This window comes from Microcaecilia unicolor, chromosome 1 (assembly GCF_901765095.1).
Source record: "Microcaecilia unicolor chromosome 1, aMicUni1.1, whole genome shotgun sequence".
Classification (NCBI taxonomy): Eukaryota; Metazoa; Chordata; class Amphibia; order Gymnophiona; family Siphonopidae; genus Microcaecilia; species Microcaecilia unicolor.
Genome location: NC_044031.1, coordinates 602,306,271 through 602,328,152, shown reverse-complemented (window position 1 = coordinate 602,328,152; position 21,882 = coordinate 602,306,271). Strand labels below are relative to the sequence as shown.

At 40.8% G+C, this 21,882-nt stretch overlaps 1 protein-coding gene across 3 annotated transcripts in view; it reads left to right on the top strand.

The window, feature by feature from the left end:
* TRAPPC9 (trafficking protein particle complex 9) overlaps positions 1-21,882 on the top strand; it is a 1,491,395-nt gene that overhangs the window by 866,194 nt on the left and 603,319 nt on the right. The gene's annotated exons all lie outside the window — the stretch shown is intronic.

Sequence of the window (21,882 nt, the reverse complement as noted above, 5' to 3'; positions counted from 1 at the left end):
GTTTAGAAGGAATGGTTCCGTGGAATCTTAGCAGAGATTGGGTGGCGACGCCTGTAATTGGAAACAAAACGGGAGCTAGGCAGACTTCTACGGTCTACCCCCTGATCGTGACTGAATAGATATGGATGGGCTGGTGTAAATTTTAAGGGGCTTCGATGTTAGCTTCAGAACTTAGTACAAGAACAGTACTGGGCAGACTTCTACGGTCTGTTCCCTGAGAAAGGCAAGGACAAATCAAACTCTGGTATACATATAAAGTATCACATACCATGTAAAATGAGTTTATCTTGTTGGGCAGACTGGATGGACCGTACAGGTCTTTATCTGCCATCATTTACTAGGTTACTATCCGCCTCATAATTGAAAGTGAAAGATGCCTATATTTCGACCCAAATCGGGAGATGGGCGTCTTTCTCCCGTGGGCGCCCAAATCGGTATAATCGAAAGCCGATTTTGGGCGTTTCCAACTGCAATCCGTCACGGAAACAGGTAAAGTTGACGGGGGCGTGTCAGAGGCATGGTTATCAGCCGAGGAGAGATGGGCGTCTTTAGCTGATAATCGAAAAAAAGGCATTTTTAGCGCGATTTTTGGTCACTTTTTTGGACCCTTTTTTTTTCCACGAACAAGTCCAAAAAAAGTGGCCCAACTGCCCAGATGACCACTGGAGGGAATCGGGGATGAGTCACATCAGCAATGCATTGTGGTGGGTGTAGGGTATTGGGCTTCGTGATTCCACTAGCTTGTGGTAAATGCTCACGATGTTGGTAGTTGGTAGGCTGTACTCCCATGGTGCTTTGCCCCCTGCTTACTGGGTCAGAGTGTGCCCTGTTTTGTTTCCGGTAGTCCATGAGGTAGTGGCCATTTTTGTAAGCCAGTTTTAGATCCCTTTCATGTGTTAGCCATGTTACAGAACCTAGTTCTTACCTTGAATGTTGCTGAAAGAGGGCATTGTACAGCATTCTGCCAGCTCTGACCTACTGCTAATCTCAGTACCAGGGAGACTCGTTGCCAGTGGGGCACAACCTCTTATCTGCAGTTAACTGTGAGTAAATGTGCTTATTCCAATAAAGGACGTTTTCTGAGAGATTAGTCTTCAGGTGTCAACTGGTGTGCCAAAATTATGCAGCAACAACAAGTCCTAGAGGCCTGCGTGTATGCAGGTCCCACTTTTAGTGGGTACTGCAGTGCACTTCAGGCATGTGGACCCAGGCCCATCCCCCCCCCCTACCTGTAACACTTGTGCTGGTAAATGGGAGGCCTCCAAAACCCACTGTACCCACATGTAGGTGCCCCCTTCACCCCTAAGAGCTATGGTAGTGTTGTACATTTGTGAGTAGTGGGTTTTGGGGGAGGGGGTTGGGTGCTCAGCACCCGTGGTAAGGGAGCTATGCATGTGGGAGCTTTTTCTGAAGTCCACCACATTGACCTCTAGGGTGCCCAGTTGGTGTCCTGGCATATCAGGGGGGCCAGTGTACTACGAACCCTCGTCCCTCCCATGACCAAATGGCTCGGATTAGGACGTTTTTGAGCTGGGCGTTTTTAGTTTCCATTATCGCTAAAAAAAAACCAAACGCCCAGCTCAGAAACGAACAAATCCATGGCATTTGGTCCGTACAAACCATATTATCGGAAATAAAGATGAACATCCATTTTTGTTTTTCGAAAATACGGTCTGTCCCGCCTCTTCACGTACCCGTTTTCGGACATAGACGCCCATGGAGATAGGCTTTCGCGTTCGATTATGCCCCTCCACGTTACTATGGTAAGTATATGTGCTATTCTTTTGATCTCTAACATCTTTGACTACCAGTCGCATTATCATAGCAAACATCTGGATCGTATTCACATTATCCACATTTCATTAAATGCAATTAGGCCAACTTAACATAACATAATCAAAATATATTAATGACTTGGCTATACTGTAATTGTGAGGGTCATTGCAGACATTTTAATTAATGGCATTTAAATCTTACAGAGTAGCTGTATAACATGTCAGATGCTGATGCTGCATGATAGCATCCTGATGTTCAAAATCAGCCATCTGGCAGGGAGAATATGTACATGAAGATATATTTTTTGCATTTTCTACTATAGCAATCAATATAATGAAGGTTGCATGGTAAACTAAAAGGTTGGTCAGTGGTTTCATTTAACTAACCATAGATTATATCACAGGGTATATCTGTTATTTATGTAAAATGTATGGGACCTAATATTGAAACCAAATCACTAATAAAAAGAGTATAGAAAAAATATAATATTCCTGACCCAAATGTTAAATCTTAAAATCAATCAGTTCAGGTGATTATAAATGTACTCATACAGCAAATTATAAATGCCCCCAAAAACTTATTCTCAGTATATAAACTTTAAATAGAAAAAATATATATGCTTGTATAGTGATGTGCTCAGTTCAAAATAGTGCTTTCACCACCAGCATGAACTTAAAAACTTTGAAGCCATTATAGCACATCATATGTTCTCTCAGTTTAACCTTTGCATTCACATACAATCATCCTCTCAATTCTAACTCAAATAAAATAGACTTTACAACAGTACTGGCAGTAAAGTGGACACAGCTTTATTAGCAAATTAAGACATTAACAACAATAAATTCCAATAATTAACCACAATAATTCCATTAACCATTGTGCCAGTAACCCCCAACCATCTCCCCATCAAATACCCCAAGCGAGGATTGTAGTAACGCCCTTCCATGCCTTCACTGGAGGCGGTATCTCACTTGACTAGTCTCCCAAATAGCGTGTCACTTAACAGAATGAATTCAGCCCACAAACCAGGCCGCCTTGTACAACCCGCTTTTCCTCTGTGACCGCCCCAACCCCTACCTCACCTCCTCTACACCCCACAGTAGAAACCACACCACCCCCAAACAAAACCAGGGCAGAAAGGGATGGAAACACACTCACCTATCACACACCCCCATTCTCCACAATTCTCGTCACCCAACAACTTCTGCCCACCAAAACACCACCACTACTCCTTACCCTGCCTCTTTCTACTATACTATCTTTAATCCCATTGCGCTGTCACACATTCCACCTCTGCTTTGTACCAGGAACTTGTCTCCATGAAGTATACCTTTATATACCTTACCCTATCAAACATCCCCACCGTCCACTTACCTAACACCTCCCCCCCCCCCCCCCCCCCCCACCACCTTAATACCTCCACAAACATTGTCAGGTTATTCAGCTCACTGTTAACATAGTGGGCTCTCTAGTTTGCTTCAAACAATATAGATCATTGGTTGGTTGCAGATAGCTGATGAATAGGAATCTTCCCTCTTAGAGTTGTTGAGCCCTCCCCGTGATGAAGCCTAATGACAAAACTCAGATCTCTGTTGGGGAACGCTGGGGAATGCCATTGCTATTTAATGTCAAGACTGGTGGAAACAACATGATTATTTTGTTGAATATATCAAAGATTGCCATCATGTAGCACAAGTTTGCATAAAGCCTCTTTGTGCCCATTTTTGCTCTTCACTTTGAGATAAGTACATTTATTGAAGAATTTATTAATTGATGGCTAGGCTAATTCTTTACATTGTTTGAAGCAATTTTGCTGGGAGAACATATGGAAGGACATTTTTTATAAAACTTCTATAAAACACTGAGTGGTGAACAGAGACTTTTTTCAGGTTCAAAAATGCTATCTTTTTGTTTTGAAAGTTGCCTTTTTTTAAAAAAAAAGTTTTGTGCTCATTGCATTTTTCTTTTGGAACCATTTTGGAAAATAAAAACATCCAAGAGAAAAACACCCAAAAAACCCAGCTATTGGGAAGTCTAGGGGCCATCATAGTAGTGGACTTCACATAAAAGGATATCTCACCATAACTCCCTTATATTGTATGATGAGCCCTCCAGGACCAGAAAAATACTTACTATACCTCACTGTACACCATTACAATAGCTCTCAAGCTTGCAGGTGTCACCTGATAGTGATGCTGAATATCACTTCAGACCACATCATCCCTATGTGGATATTTAAGGGATGATACAGGGCAGAACCAGAAGTTTCAAATTTGTATTAGACTTTTTAGAGAAAAATAACAAAGCGGTTCACAATACAAATCAATAATTTTATAATTGTTAATAGAGGTGAAAGGAATTACAGTGTAGACAAAAAAGTGGAAAGTAAAGGCTGGAATAGCTCGTAGCAGTCAAGCACAAGCAGAGAGAGAAAGGAAGGAATGCTATCACATACCATGCTATACCATCAGGCAGCGAAGAGCGACAAGGGTCAGAGGCCCTGATAAATAAATAGATCTTGATATGGGCTTTAAGAGTGGGCAGTGAGGTTTCTAACCGGAGAGCTAAAGGGATGGAATTCCATAGGAGGGGGTCCTTGACATTGAAAGTATGAGAACATACCGTGGAAAGGTGAATGTGGCGAAGTGAGGGAATTTGAAGGAGGTTTTCTTGTGAGGAACGGAATGCCCTTGTCAGACAATGGGGTAGTAAATATTGAATTAGGTAGGAAGGTTGGCCAGCGATATTCAGTCTGCTAAGGGGTCAATTCTTTTTTTTTTTAATTCTTTTTATTAAAATCAATACAAGACAACACAGTACCTATCCTCTTATTATACACTAGTAAAAAAGCCCCGTTTCTGATGCAAATGAAACGGGGGCTAGCAATGTTTTCTTCTGTGTTCATGTGGGAGTGTGTGTGTCCGTGCCCTCTGGCCTCTCTCCCCTCCCACCTCTGAGTCCTTCACTGTTACAGAGCCAGCGATTTGATTTCCTTCTCTGCTGTTTTCCTTCACTGACTGTGTTTCAGAGAGGGCGGGGCAGACACTCATAGGGAAACCGGATATCTCGCCCCCTTCACACTTCCGGCTGGAGGCTTCATAGAACGTTGGTTTTGCCTTTTATGTAGAGAGATTGTTCCTTTCAATACACCAATGAAAACCAGAACTATAGAGACACATGTCATTAATAATCTGCGCCTCCTTACAAATACCACGAATACAATTATCTCACATTGACATTTTTTGTTTATAATGTTCACCCCCGTGCACTCTCCCCCTCCCATGGCAGCATTACTCCTCTTCCTTCATACGTCCATATCCACACCTTTCATACCCGCATACATACACCTACCAGAACCCCCCCCCCCCATCCCGCCCTCCCCCTTCCCATCACTCCGCTGGTAAATTTGGGTCCTTTAATCCTACCACCTCTATGAGTCTGTGCCACAAAGAAGCATATTGTTTAACGAGAGAATTTGGGGATCGAGCATATACCCTGCTCTCATACTGGGCCAGGTCTGTTATTTGGTCATCCAGCTAGAATATGGGGCCGGTTCCTCTTTTATCCAGAACTGCAGTATAACTTTTTTAACTGCCAGCACCGACATGTACAAGAATTTTCTTTTCGGGAACATCAATCCCTGTTTAATCAAACCTGATTGATCACCCAATAGCAAGGCCGGATATGTCCACTCCACTTCCTGATGTAGAACCTTATTTAGTGTTTCAAAGACCCTATTCCACAAAGTCAGTTTTGGACACTCTAGAAATGTGTGTACCTATGTACCAATCCCTGCATGACATTTTTGACAAGTGTCAGTCTCCCACAAGTGCATCATTTTCCCCTTTCTCCTCGTGATATACGCTCTGTGGATCAATTTATACTGGGTTTCTTGCCACTCTGCAGATTTAACCATCTCATATAGGTTCTTATAAAATAGCCTAATATGTGACTGGGAGTATTGCGTTCTCAGTTCCTCATTCCACCTATCAATATACCCCAACATCCCCCCCCCCTGGAATGGTGATTTTCACTATTTTATACCAGGTTGAGAGACTATTTCCCGCCTGGGGCAACCCCCTCATTAACTTATCAAGCTTCCCTGATTTCCACTTGTCCCCGTGTTTCCCCTACTGCTGTTGCCAGTAATGTCATATCTGCATGTAATGTAACATATGGGTGTTAGGGAACTTCCATCTCTCCCTCGCTTGTGCGAAGGTCATAAGCTGCTCTTCATCCCCTGGGAGGAACAGATGCCCTATAGTACTGCACCCTTGTTTTGCCCACTGCTGAAAAACCGACGGGCCCATACCCGCCGGGAACCCCCTCAAACCTACCATATTCATGAAAGGTGAGGCATACGGGCTACGCACTTGTTTCTTTCTCCACCAACTCCAAGCCATACGCATTGGCCTCAAAAACGAGTATTGCCAATTAAACGTGTGCCCACACTCGGGGGCACATGTAGCAAGTTTATAAATGCAAATGGGGAACACCATCCCACCCACCAATCTTTTGGTGTGAACTTCGACTGTCCACTTATTCCTTCAAACACTAATCTCATCAGTGCTGCTATATTGTAAAATCTTAAATCTGGGAGATCAAGTCCCCCCTTCTCCTTATCTAGGATCAGGGTTTGATGTCCTATACGCGACCCCTTCTGGCCCCAAACAAAAGACAACAGCAGAGAATAGAATAGCCTCTCATCTTTTCGTTTAATCCAGGTAGGTATAGTTTGTAAGGGGTATAGCAGCTTTGGTAGCAGTATCATCTTGGCCAAGGCCACCCACCCGAAAAGGGAAACCGGGAGATCCTTCCAACGGTGGCAGATTTGTTTAATTCTATCTATCTGGTCTGTGATATTCCTTTGATACATGACTTGTGGGCTAGTGCTCAGGTATATGCCTACGTACCACATCGGGTGTTGTACCGGTGGTATAGATAGATGTTTAAATTGCTCTCTCTTCGCTTTTCCTGCCAGGGGTAGAAGCTCAGAACAGTTCACTCTGAGTCCCGAGATAACCTCAAAATCTTTAACAATCTGTAGTGCTGTTTCTAAATGTGCGGGAGCGTCTGCCAGGTATAGCAAGATGTCATCTGCAAACAAATTAAGGCAAATTTCCTGTCCTCCCACTTGAAGTCCTCGTATCTCTGTGCTATTCCGAATCTTGATCGCTAGCGGCTTTACAGCTAATAGGAACAGGAGGGGTGACATTGGGCACCCCTGCCTAGTGCCCCTTTGCAGGTCAAATTGTTCTGTTAGGTTATTATTAACTAATAGACGTGCCCTTGGCTTTGAGTATAGTACCTTAACCCAATCTGTAAACCGACCCTGTAAACCATATTGGAATGCATTACCTACAGACCTGAAAGCAATCAGCGAAACAACAGTCTTTTGGAAATCCCTGAAGACATTCTTCTTCAACAAGGCCTACAATGAGAACCTATAGCCTCACTAAACTAATCAATGAAAACATTTATCCTTTGAAAATCCTTGAAGACATTTTTCTTTTTCTTCAAGTCCCACAATGAGAACCTATAGCCTCACTAAGTCACCCCACTAACCCAATCAATTAAGAATGCCTACCTGCTTACAACTACCCTAATCACTCTCTTCCTTCTTCTCTTACCTCTCCTAATCATTACATATTAATAATTGTATCTGATATCCTGTAATGACAATGTTTCAAATCTATGTAAGCCACATTGAGCCTGCAAATAGGTGGGGGAATGTGAAATACAAATGCAATAAATAAAATAAATAAATAAATAAATAAATATTGCTCCATTACCCAAAATAGGAATTGCCAGGATATGCTATCGAATGCTTTTTCCATATCTAATCTGTGATGGCCTCTTCCCCCCCCCCCCCCCCCCCCCCCCCCCCCATCCCTCTATATACCTGAATGGCTGCCAACGCCCGTGTAAGATTCATCGAGACATACCTACCGGGAACGAAGCCCACCTGATCCACGTGTATAACACCCGGTAAGAAGGCATTTATTCTCTTTACCATTATATTCGCTAGTAATTTCACATCCTGGTTGAGTAGTGAAATGGGACGGTACGACCCCACATGCAACGGGTCTTTCCCTGGCTTGGGTAACAGTATAATATGTGCCACATTTTGATTACGTTCCGTCCCCTCTCGACCCAAACTATTATATATGCCGACCAATGGAGGTGCCACCAGGTCGGACAAAATTTTACAATATTCGGGCCCATACCCATCTGGTCCAAGGGCTTTTGTCAATTTGAGTGCCTTTATATCCTGCCTGACCTCCAATGTAGAGATAGGCCTATTCATGCTGTGCAGCTGTTCTGAAGTAAACTTAGGCACTGATATGTCCCGGAAGAATTCATCCCTTCACGCTATATCAAATTCCCTCGCCCCATATAATGTTTGATAGTACTTGACAAATTGCTGTTATATTTGCTTTTCCTGGTGGTATTGCCTCCCCTCACTGTCCTTAACAGCCACAATAACCTGCCATTTTTTATAAGGGCGCACTAGATTCGCCATCATCTTTCCCGCTTTGCTTCCCCATTGAAACAATCTAAACCTTTGATAATAGATATCCTTTTCTACTCTACTAATAAGTATTTGGTCTATTTGCCGACGTAAGTCCACTAGTTTTCCCTGCAGAGATTTATCTAGGCTTCGGACATGTAGCCTCCTAAGGGACTGATACTCCTGCTTTAGATGCCTCCCAATATATGGTTGCATCCACCTCTGGGGACTCATTGAAGGCTTGATACTCTAACCATTTTTCTCTGAGATGAATGTGGAAATTTGCATCGTTATATAGTGCAGGTGAGAATTTCCATACCCTCTCCGTCCCCTCCTCCGTATATGAGAGTGCCAGTGAAATTGCTGAGTGGTTTGATAGAGCATGGTCTATGATGTGCACATCTTTTGCTATTGGGAAAAGTGTTTGTGATATTAAAAAAATAATCCAACCTTGAATATGAATTATGTGGGTGCGAGTTAAAGGTAAAGTCCACCTCGTGGGGATGAAGTAGGCGCCAAACATTCACCATTCCCAATTGGTGCATGGCAAAATTAACCACTTTATTTTCCACTGCATTATTCCTGGGTTTTGCGGGTTTGCAATCAATTGTAGGGTTAGCACAGATAGTCTCCCCCCATTATTCTCTGATATTCCGAGTGTGGTATCAACTTGGCCACTACCTCTGAAAAAAATTTATGACTGTATATGTTTGGGCCATATATGTTGCACAGACTCAGCTTTCTGCCCCACAACTCCCCCAGCACTATAATATACCGACCCTCTTTATCTTAAGTTATTTTGTGTATGTGAAACGGTATCTGTTTGTGAATTAAGATGGCCACTCCTCGTTGTCTACTATTGAAAGCTGAGCCCACCACTTCACCCACCTATCCTCTTTTCAATTTGGCTTGCTCTGCATTAGTCAGGTGTGTTTCCTGCATATAAACAATGTCCGCCCCATTTTTTTTCAACCAAGATAATATTTTGGTTCTTTTAACTGGGGAATGCAAACCATCCACATTTAGAGATACTATTTTTAACTTAACTATTACCAAAAGCCATATCGGTATATGGCAGGTTACTCCTTGATATCGTCCCATAGGCCTCCCAGCTAAGCCTGCTGGACTCCTTTGCTCTACATGCTTTATCCTCTATCCCCCACGTGCTCTGAACGAATCCCACCATTAGCCCATGATTCTTATTGTACAGACCATACCCCACCCCCGCTACCCACTCACACACTCTCCACACACTCTCCCCTTCCCCCCCTGCTGCCCCACTCACACCTAGCACTCCCCCCTTCCCCCGCCCTCCCCTCCCCCTATCCCCTTCCACCCCTGCCATCCACTTCGCCATCCTCCTCCTTTCTAGGTCCCTGCAGCAAGAAAACATTACCCACCCCGCTCCCTCTCAGCCCTACTAAACACCCCTTTCCTGATCAACACTTTCCCCCACAACATTTTAAACACATCCATCTATTACTTATATGAGTTGGATAATTATGGCCTCTTCCTTGCTCATGTTCTCAGGCTCATCTGCACGATCACAATGGGCTATCTTCTCATTCAAATCGCAAATGTTCTGTCCCCAGTAGTTTTAAGTGCCAGGCAAAATGTTAACTTCAAGAACTCCAGCCCTTGAAACCTTTCAATATCACTTACATCGGCCAGCCATTCTGCGGTCACTGCGCTCTCTCCTGCAGGCCCGGAATGTTTATTTTGTCCAGAAAAGTCTGAGCTGCTGTTGCCTCGGAGAATACTAGCTGCTTCCCCTCGTGCCACACTCTCAGCTTAACGGGAAACATGAGCGTGAATCGAATTCCCTTTTTGTACATGGACGTGCAGGCTGGCGCCATAGCTCTTCTCTGCTGCGTTACCCCCGCCGAGTAATCGTTGAATAATAAAAGTTTGTTACCCTCATACTCCAGGGTCTCCTTTCGTGAACGATACACCTTGAGCAGTGCTTCCTTGTTTAGCCAGTTCGTGAAATATGCTATGGCCGTGCGGGGCTTCGTTTCACCCTCTCTTCGTGCTCCGATCCTATGCGCACAGTCACACTGCCCGGAATCTTCTCGCTCTGTAACTCCCAGATGGTTTGGAAGCCACGTGCTGAAGAACTGGTACAACTCAGCGTCCTTCACCGACTCCGGGAGCCCGATGACCCTCAGGTTGTTACGGCGATTTCTGTTTTCTTGTTTCTCCACTTTTTCTCTTAAGGCTGCCATTTCTTTTTGGAGGGCTAGTATTTGATTTGCCATACCCTGTGAGGCGTCTTCTTGCGCCGACATTCGCTGTTCAACCTCATCAAGCCTCCGGGTTTGGGTATCAAACTTTTCATTTATTTCATCTACCGCTGATTGAATCTTATTCAGCCGGTCCTCTAGTGCGGTCGCCACTGTCATGGAGATCTCTTGCCCACTCTCCTGCCTGCATCTCTGGCGATCGTCGGAGTTCCCGGTCCTCCACCATTTTTGGCGCTTGCTTTGATGGCGCGTTTTTACCCTTCAGGCCTCTCTGGCTCCTCGTGGGCGCATACCCTCCGTCGCAGCACTCCACCCTGCCAATTCCTGATGAGGCTCTGAATTAAACTCTGCTGGTCACAAGATTCTGAGGTGATTATCTCTGTTATTTAGCTGCCTTTTAGCTGAGGATTTGCGAAGCTCATTCTTCCTGCTGCTGATCAGGAAGCAGGCATCAAGTGACCCCCGGGGTCAATTCTATAAAGTTCATCAAAATTTAGGCACCAAAATGCAGCGCACTGAACACAAATTCTATAACAGCATCTGGGCTCTCAGATTCTGTTATAGAATACTAGCATGATGCCCATGTATGACATGTTAATAGCAGGCATAGAAGTGCACATCTAAATATAGCACTTTAGCGCATAAATACCAGTATTATATAACCTACATGCATAAATGTTTGACATGCCTGTACTCTACCTATGCGCTTCTTCCTGTTAACACTTTCTTGCATTTACATGCTGCATGACTTGCACGTTCATATTATAGATTACTGCTGAGCACATACCTAGCACTTATGCTATCTTACCTATCTATATGTTAACCATCTCTCTGACCTCATGTGCAACTTTCTTTAAATTAGTCACCTACATAGTAACATAGTAAATGATGGCAGATAAAGACCTGAACTGTCCATCCAGTCTGCGCAACAAGATAAACTCATTTTACATGGTATGTAATACTTTATATGTATATCCGAGTTTGATTTGTCCCTGCCTTTCTCAAGGCACAGACTGTAGAAGTCCGCCCTGCACCGGTTTTATTCTCCAAATACCGGCGGCGTCACCCACTGTCCGCTAAGATTCCATAGATCCATTCCTTCTAAACAGGATTCCTTTGTGTTTATCCCACGCGTGTTTGAATTCCATTACTGTTTTAATCTTCACCACCTCCCGTGGGAGGGCATTCCACTGGAGTAGTGATTATTGCACATTTAAATATAAGTGAAGTTTGAGTATTTGCAGTGGAAGGTTTTTAATGCAGATTATGAAGTGCTTTAGCTCCAAAGGGTTGTAATCCCTGAAGCATTTTTAGACTTTTTCCTTCCATTGTTTTACACATGATTTGTGCATTACTTTAGTATAGTTTTGACAATGAATTATATCTTTGTACTTGAGATTTATACTTTTTGTTCTAACCCCACATATTTCTTGTAAAAAGATATACTGCGCCAGCACTGGTCACTGTGAAATATCACATTCCTAGAAAGAATCACCAAAAGGGTAGCTAGTATATTATTTGGAGTATCGGAAAGCTAGCACAAGCATAATTGTTTGCATGTGTCTTATAGCACACGGCTCTTCCTAGAAATTACATCTTTTAGTCTCTGAAGTCCATTGTCATTCATGATAGCTGTAACTGCAAAGAGAAAAATTTGAGATGTTATGCATTTAGGATTCTGCGATTAGTAAGTGCCACATTAGCCCTTGGGGCATGTGCGCCATTGACAGACTTCCTGACATTGAATTCTGTATGTGACTTCTATAATATTTCAAGAATAAAAAACTATCTTATTAGGGATTTTGGAACAATGATTCACCAAATTGGTTTCCTTTTCCCACTGGCATTCTGTGAAACAGAATTGCACTGACAGCCCTGAACAGCAGTTTTCTCTTGTGAAAATTAAGTGATATGGGCATGCTTTATGTAGAATTACAATCATGGAACTGTATCAGCAGGGCTTTAGAATGTAATGTTTGCATATATAATTTGCATTATCAAATTGGACAAAATGAATAAGGGAATGAATTGAGAGATCCTGGGGGAATACAAGGACTTGGCTGGCCATTCGGTTTGCCTTGCAGTACACAATATGCACTGTTTTATATTGTGTATAAAGATGCAAAGCTTCACTAGATAATATGAAATTGGAAAGCTAAAAAAAATGATTGCAACTTAAGTCTTAATAGAGATATATACAGTAGATACTATTAATAATTATTACGCTTTCACTCTCCTTAACTATATTGAATTTGTCAGTTTGAGACCAGTGTACATGTGCAGTATTATTGTCTTTGACTGAGGGAACGTTAAATTCATAATGATGAATAACTGGCTTGAGGCACTGAAATTTCAAAATGATAGCATTTGATTGAAAGTGGTCACATTACCATAAATTCACTAGAGCCTAGACCAAAACCACATCTCCCCCAGGATATTTCATGCATAACAGATGTCGTCAGGGGGAAGATCAAAAATGTGAATCATGAGGCTAACAATTTATTTAGCCATTGGACGTGTCCACAATGAAACAACTAGGCTCCATTTTAAACTTTTAAACTTCAGCAGACCCAAATGTCCAGATGTAACCAATCAGTTATAGCTATGGTAATGTATGAACCTCAGTCATTGTCATTGGTTCAAACCTACTTCCCTCCTAGTTTTCAATTTTTTTTATTTACTTAATTACTTCAAATTTTTAAATAAAGTTATTTGTACTCATCTTCTCAAAATTAATTTCAAAGCTGATCGGCTCAGGGGAACGTTTAATCCAACATGGCACATGTTTCGCTAAAATGGTTTTTCAAGGATATCCCCTGAAAATAAAACATAGATGATGAATATACCATCCTCTTTTTTATGTATTATATGTGCATATTTATATTGAAAAATCTCACCCACTATCAGCCTCCACTCATCCTGCTAACCTAAAAGTAACACAGCCAAGATTTATTTATTTTATTTTTATTTATTAGGATTTATTTACCGCCTTTTTGAAGGAGTTCACTCAAGGCGGTGTACAGTAAGAATAGATCAAACATGAGCAATGGCAATGACATTTTCCCAGCAATCTTATATACTATCAGAGTGTTCTGTGATTGTTGGGAAAACTTTCATCTGATGGTATATAAGATTGCTGGGAAAATGCTGCTGCCATCTTGGCTGTGTTACTTTTAGGTCGGCAGGATGAGCAGAGGCTGATAACGGGTGAGATTTTTTAATATAAATATACACATATAATACATATATACACAAAAAAAAGGAATGGTATATTTATCATCTATGTTTTATGTTCAGGGGATATCCTTGAAAAGTGTTTTAGCGAAACATGTGCCATGTTGGTTAAAAGTTCTCCTGAGCCGACCAGCTTTGAAATTCATTTTGAGAAGATGAGTACCAAATAACTTTATTTAAAAATTTAAAGTAATTAAGTATATAAAAAATTGAAAACTTGGAGAGAGGTAATTTGAACCAATGACGATTTAAGTACATAAATCGCTGTGTAAAAATCTGGCGAACATAGCGTTGTATGACTGAGGTTCATACATTACCATAAGTATAATTGATTATTTACATTTGGATATGTTGAAGTTTAAAATGGACAAAAAAAACACGAAAAGTGGGAGAGCGACCAAGGCTACCAGAAACTGGAAGATGTTCTTTGATTAAAAGTTATTGAAAATTAGAAGATTCGACACAACGTCGTGTTTCGGCCATCAGGCCTGCATCAGGAGTCTATAAAAACATACATTTTGTTGTCTTTACCGTGGGGCGTTTGAGTTCTCCGCTTGCCAGCGGATTTCCTCTTACTCTTGAAGTTTAAAACGGAGCCTAGTTGTTTCATCATGAGTTGAAAATTGGCAGTTTTGAGCCTTACAAGCTACGAATTGATCTCTGTTTATTTGAACTAACATTTAGGTGTTTATATTTTATTCCTTTTGGACACTAGAACAAAGAGGGCAAGTTCTCTTGTGACCATAAATGTTCTTGTGAGGGGGGTGGGGGCATTTTGTGCTAGTTCTGGTTTTACTGTGTTGTATGCAAGGCATTGTAGTTCTGATTTCCTTATTGAGTTCAATAAGAAAAAGCACCTAGACTAGGGATCCCGCATGATTTGCAGAATACTGAACTACACTGACAAACGACTTGTAATGGCCTCTAAAAAAAAAGATGGAATACAAAGGAAACAATGGAGGCAATTCTATAACTGGAGCCTCCATTTATTTATGCCAATGCAGCATGAAGAATGTCTATTACATTACATTATAATATACTTCTATACCACTGATAACTTCAGGATCTTAGTGCTTAACAATAATTGGAAAACCAAGACAGTCTTTTGGGAAGCAAAAAAACCCCCAGAGAATCTTATTCAAGAACTAATTTTAATAAACAAAAAAAAGATAGGTTTTTACATTTTTCTTGAATAATAAAAAATGTAACTGAGCAGCAAAACAAATATTAAAACCACTCCAGGACCTCGATGCCTGAACTTCAAGTAGTCTATCAAACATTGTAAATCTCTTTACTCCCTTACTAGATAGAAGGACGAAAAGTGAATTGTGAAATTTTCTTCTATCCCTATTATTGAAAACAACTTCCATATGAACCAGCATCTGGATGCCCCACTCCATTATAGAATACTGAAAGGAAAAAAAAAACAACACCACATTGACAACACCTAAATTTAGATGCAGTCATTTATACCAGGTCTATGGCTGGCACAGACAGACATGCCTGAGAGTGGCGTGCAGCACATAAACTTAGAGTGCCATTAACATCATGGCTTATATCCCTCTACCACCTTGCAGTTCTAAGCAGGTAACAATCAACAAGAAGCCAGAATAGTCATCTGGGAATTACACTGAATAAGTAAAAAATGGTGTCAAAAACTTAAAGTATACATTTCTTAATTAGAAAAGCTTTAACTTTCTTTCCAAATAAAAGATAGAAGGATGATATAGATAATATCCCTTCAATATCTTTCAGTAATCTAGCAGCCTGAACAGCCAGGGTTTTGTCGAAAACTAGCAGTCTCCTCATTTCCTTAACAGAAAGAAAAGTAAAATAATTATCAGTGTCACAAAGCCTAGATCTAAGAGAGGTTACAAAATGAAAATGGCAGAGAAAATAACTGGTGACCAAACCTTGAACGGATTTAAAAAGAAAACAGGCCAGTTTAAAGATAGTATAGCTCCAGTGAAGTCTAGTATAATAAAGGTAACACTATCGTATTTAGAAAGATTAATCTTACCACTGTGTTTTGCACAGTTTGTAATCTTTTCAGGACCCCTTCCTTTGTGCATCGTATATATACAGAGTTGCAATAATCCAAGTATGACAACAGTAAGGCATATACTAGAAGCTCAAATTGTTCATTTTCAAAGTAGTTACGAATAGTACGTAGCTTTCTCATTAAGAAAAAACATTTTTTTAACTAAAGAATTAACCTGTAATTTTGTAGAAATAGTGCTGTCCACATGAATACCTAATATCTTAATAGCTGGAGAGATCTTATGTTCAGAATGATTTATTTTGATTGACTTAGGGATGGGTTCAGGGGCCCTCTTTACTAAGCTGCACAGTAGGTGTGATAACACTAGAGACACCCATAGTAATATGTGGATATCTCTAGCATTAGCACGGCTTAGTAAACAGGGCCCTGGATTTGTTACAAAATAACAGAATTTTAGTTTTGTCAGTGTTGAGTTTTAATTTATGTGTATACATCTGTTTATCTAACAGATCAATGCAAAGTTGAATTCTGGTTAAATCAGTATTAATTATCGATTGTAATCGAATCAATACAGACATATCTTATGCATAAATATAGTGACTAAAACTGTATCTGTCCAACAAAGAACCCAAGGAATGGAGAAAAACATTAAATAACACTGGGGAAAGGGGAGAACTTTGAGGAACACCACACAAATTATACCAATGAGGGGAAATATTAGAATGTAATTTAGCCCTATGTGATCTTTTAGTCAAGAAACCTTTGAACCATTTCAAAACATTGCCCATAATTCCCATTTCCTCAAGATTGTAAAATAGGAGATCATGGCCTATGAAATCGAATGCAGATGATAAGTCAAACTGAAGCAACAATGCACTCCTACCCTCTCTAAAAATAACCCTAACATGATCTAAAAAAAAATATAGTACTGTTCCGTACTAAAAATGCATGAAATCCAAAATTAATGGTTGTATAAGATATCATATTTGTTCAAATAACAAACCAACTATAATGTTGCACACATAAGTTGGAGACATGCCCATGTCCCTTCCATGCTCCACCTATGTGTAATACCCCCTTGCAGTTATACATTATAGCACTTATACACGCATAAGTTTATGTTTATTAAAATTTAATATACTGCTTAACTTTGAAAGACCAAAGCAGTTTACAATACAATAAAATACACTTAACATAACAAAGAAATAAAAGAATGCCAAATTCTTGATGGAAAAGAACTACCGATACATACAAAGCACACAATCAATAAAACATTCAGGTACAAAGAAAATTATTATTTTCAAAAACCCTAGCTTACCATACACTCCTTACAAATATCTAAATTAATTTCTTCTGTAAATAAAAAAAAAAGTTTTCAATGCAATTTTAAATTTCCTAAAATTTTCTTCTAAATGTATATGATTTGGGAGTTGATTCCACAAGAATGGGCCAAATAAAAAAAAAAAATGTTCCTGCTCTGTTGTCATTTTTCTGTGCACATTTACACATGCAAGGTGCGTGTAACTGTACACAGCCAGTTTATAGAATTGCCTCAGTGTGTGGGATTTTTTTTTGTCATTAACATTTTTATTGAGAACAAGTAAACCATTCACAATCATCAGCAATGAGATAGCTATTACACAACATTCAAAGAAAATATAATGCATATGTGCAGTGGTTAGAACCATTCGACTGCCAAGTCTGTAAACTTCCCCTTCCTGGTCTTTTCACAGCCTAAAAGCATAATATGAGAGTGAGCATGAATATAGAGATGAGAGTATCAGTAGTTGCTCCTCATCCTATCCCAAGGGCTGCCTTAACATCCACATTGTCTGCAGTGTTATATTTTTTGTAACAAGTCCAATGTTTAGCCCATCTGGCTTCCGTCTCCTTCAGCTCTACTTGTCTGAGGGCTGTCAGGATATTCAAAAGTAAAAATTGTTCATTCTCTTGCAAAATTTTTAAAGCCATGCCCTTTATCCTCCTTCTAACATGTTGCCACCTCTACACATTTCAAGAGGCTCTGGTAACTGTGCTGTATCCCTCCATGCTCCTTAATGATTACTTTGCTAACATCTGCCCAGAGCGTTTTTTCTAGTGAAAAAGGTGCCGGTACTCAAATGCCATGCCACCTTTCAAGGGTGGGGTGATCACTGAGAGACCCACCCCACAATAGCCAGGCCCCCTGCAACCAGTCATAGAATCTGTGACAAGGCAGAATTGGTGTGTAGAGCCTGAGCGCTTTCATTAAAATATGAGGACCTGTATTGCTTTGGTATTGCAGCCTGCTTAGTTGATCACCACAGACTGTTCACAGAATTAAATACTACAGATTCTTTTGGATTTGTATTGGGTAAATGAAATACTTTATTAATACTTCAAATGGAGAGTATATAGGTCATTATTGCGCCAGTCTACACAATGATTAAGAAATATACACACTGACTGAGTCAAATTAGGAGATATGTACACTGATTAAACCATCTAACTAAAAGAAAGCTATAAAACATATATATATATATATATATACAGTGGTGGAAATAAGTATTTGATCCCTTGCTGATTTTGTAAGTTTGCCCACTGACAAAGACATGAGCAGCCCATAATTGAAGGGTAGGTTATTGGTAACAGTGAGAGATAGCACATCACAAATTAAATCCGGAAAATCACATTGTGGAAAGTATATGAATTTATTTGCATTCTGCAGAGGGAAATAAGTATTTGATCCCCCACCAACCAGTAAGAGATCTGGCCCCTACAGACCAGGTAGATGCTCCAAATCAACTCGTTACCTGCATGACAGACAGCTGTCGGCAATGGTCACCTGTATGAAAGACACCTGTCCACAGACTCAGTGAATCAGTCAGACTCTAACCTCTACAAAATGGCCAAGAGCAAGGAGCTGTCTAAGGATGTCAGGGACAAGATCATACACCTGCACAAGGCTGGAATGGGCTACAAAACCATCAGTAAGACGCTGGGCGAGAAGGAGACAACTGTTGGTGCCATAGTAAGAAAATGGAAGAAGTACAAAATGACTGTCAATCGACAAAGATCTGGGGCTCCACGCAAAATCTCACCTCGTGGGGTATCCTTGATCATGAGGAAGGTTAGAAATCAGCCTACAAGTACAAGGGGGGGACTTGTCAATGATCTCAAGGCAGCTGGGACCACTGTCACCACGAAAACCATTGGTAACACATTACGACATAACGGATTGCAATCCTGCAGTGCCCGCAAGGTCCCCCTGCTCCGGAAGGCACATGTGACGGCCCGTCTGAAGTTTGCCAGTGAACACCTGGATGATGCCGAGAGTGATTGGGAGAAGGTGCTGTGGTCAGATGAGACAAAAATTGAGCTCTTTGGCATGAACTCAACTCGCCGTGTTTGGAGGAAGAGAAATGCTGCCTATGACCCAAAGAACACCGTCCCCACTGTCAAGCATGGAGGTGGAAATGTTATGTTTTGGGGGTGTTTCTCTGCTAAGGGCACAGGACTACTTCACCGCATCAATGGGAGAATGGATGGGGCCATGTACCGTACAATTCTGAGTGACAACCTCCTTCCCTCCGCCAGGGCCTTAAAAATGGGTCGTGGCTGGGTCTTCCAGCACGACAATGACCCAAAACATACAGCCAAGGCAACAAAGGAGTGGCTCAGGAAGAAGCACATTAGGGTCATGGAGTGGCCTAGCCAGTCACCAGACCTTAATCCCATTGAAAACTTTTGGAGGGAGCTGAAGCTGCGAGTTGCCAAGCGACAGCCCAGAACTCTTAATGATTTAGAGATGATCTGCAAAGAGGAGTGGACCAAAATTCCTCCTGACATGTGTGCAAACCTCATCATCAACTACAGAAGACGTCTGACCGCTGTGCTTGCCAACAAGGGTTTTGCCACCAAGTATTAGGTCTTGTTTGCCAGAGGGATTAAATACTTATTTCCCTCTGCAGAATGCAAATAAATTCATATACTTTCCACAATGTGATGTTCCGGATTTAATTTGTGATGTGCTATCTCTCACTGTTACTAATAACCTACCCTTCAATTATGGGCTGCTCATGTCTTTGTCAGTGGGCAAACTTACAAAATCAGCAAGGGATCAAATACTTATTTCCACCACTGTACATACACACACACACACACACACACACACACACACACACACACAACATCACTGGTTCAGGAATCTCAGAACCTTATCTCATCAGCTTTGAGGTCCATTACAGCGAAGGCTCAAAGTCTCCTTACAACCAGGAACAAACCCTCTGCACAGCATGTCTGCTCACAGATAAACCCCGACTCTGCTGTGACAAGCCCTCCCTTTTTATTAGGCTCCTAGCTCTTGTCCAGAGCTAAGGAAAATTACAGAATGCTTCTCTGCTTAGGTCTGTGGGAATGTGGTCACATACTTTCCCAAGTCCAGGTGGCCAAGCTGGGCCTGGGAAATAAGTGCCATCCTCCCCTTCACATACCAAATTAGTTAGAGCTGTGTCTTATCTTCTGCATTCCAACTTATTTTTGTATTTACAAGAAAAGTTACTTTCGGTCAAAGACAGAGTTGAAAAACAATCTTTAAAATTCACTTCCATTACAGGACCATGGGTCAATTTTAGCAGACAGTGGAAAAGGTGCCGGTACGCAGTACCACCAAGTACCCCCTCAAAAAAAGCCCTGCATCAGCCAGAACTGAAGAGTTCTAATACGTGAATGGACAGAGTTGTATCAAAAAAGCATAAAATGTTCACTACTATTCTCAGCCACTTTGAAAGTTGTCAGTGAAAGAAAGATTCTAATGCTGCACATGAAAGAGCAGCTTGGTCAATCCATGTGTAAACTCATAGAAGCGGCAGCACAATAATCCAGTAAGAAACAGTTGCAAATTAATTCAGCCACTACTATCAAAGTCTCTGGAATGTAGTTTAGAATGATGGTGCTTGAGTTCTAGGTGCAGTGCTAGGGGACTTCAGAGTATAATCTATGTGCAAACAAGTAAGGTTGTTACGGCCAATGAGGCGATTGGACTTGAGATTCTGGATATGTTAATATGTCAGGAAAAGCACTTTGAGTTGAAACTGGGCTCGATTAATGGCGCTAACAGATTGTTAAATAATGTGAGACTGGACAGATTAACCTCAGTGCGAAATGAATCTCTAACCAGTTGGATGTAGTGCATATCATACAGGAGCCGGGCTAATTGGTGCTGTGGACAAATTAATAGACTTCACTTGGAGGTGACTATCAATCAGACCCTGAAAATATTGGGTGATAAGAGTGGCATCTCCTGGAGAGATGGATTAAAAGTAGCACCAAGCATCAGGAAGCAGACCTTAAATGCTGTGGAGTAATTGCAAGCTTATATATATAAAATCCTACAATCCTCATGCCATACTCTTTCTTTCACACTCATATTCATCCATCCATCCATCCACATAATAGCAGCAATTAGATATTAAAACAATCTCTAAGGATCAATAATCTCTTTCCTTTTTCCATTGGGGAACATCCCCTGGGAGGCTATATAGTGTTGCTTCATAATTTCCAATTAACAAAGTATTTGGACATATTCCTTGCAAGCCAGTGCAATTTGGGTGCATTAGTAGTACAGTCCTCAACCTCAATATATATATATATATATATATATATATATATATATATATATATATATACAGGATGTTGGGCTTGATGGACCTTTGGTCTGTCTCTCTATGGCAATACTTATAATATACTTATAATATTTGCTGTTATATTACCATCATGCTTTATCATTCTCAGGTTACCCAAAAGTTTTCTGTAATACTAAATGTCTACTTTCTTTTATATTTCCACTATTCATGATGTATTGTAAGCCACATTGAGCCTGCAAAGAGGTGGGAAAATGTGGGATACAAATGCAATAAATAAAAAAAATAAAAATGTCAAAAAACAACAAGGCAGTTGGTCCACCAAATCCAATATGGAAGATAAAACAATGAGGCAGACCTTGTAAAAAACATAATTTTATTAGTAGTTTAATCTACTAATAAAGTTATTGCTTTTTACAAGGTCTGCCTCATTGTTTTATCTGGCAGTACCTATTTGCTTATATATTTATGTAGATCAATCTTAAACTGCTATAG